Genomic DNA, 271 nt, shown 5'->3' on the forward strand with positions numbered 1-271 from the left:
CATTTTGTGCTAAATCGTCAGAATAATACAATTTTAAAATCTGTTCAAATGATAGCCCCTTGCTACGGTGGTGCAGGAAAAACACACAATGGTATCGGCAGGTGACAGACTGGGGGTCTTGTAACTTTCATCTAAAAAACAGTGTCGGTAGTGTTCTTGTTTAAAAACAACATAATGTTTTGATGAAAGACAGCGCTGTTTGGGGGGTGACCGTACAAGTCGAAAAATTCTCCGCGGTTCCGATCCTCCAAGTAAACAGCCAACCAGTGTT

Source organism: Gavialis gangeticus, unplaced genomic scaffold (assembly GCF_001723915.1).
Source record: "Gavialis gangeticus isolate Ggan-Ray unplaced genomic scaffold, GavGan_comp1, whole genome shotgun sequence".
NCBI classification, from domain to species: Eukaryota; Metazoa; Chordata; order Crocodylia; family Gavialidae; genus Gavialis; species Gavialis gangeticus.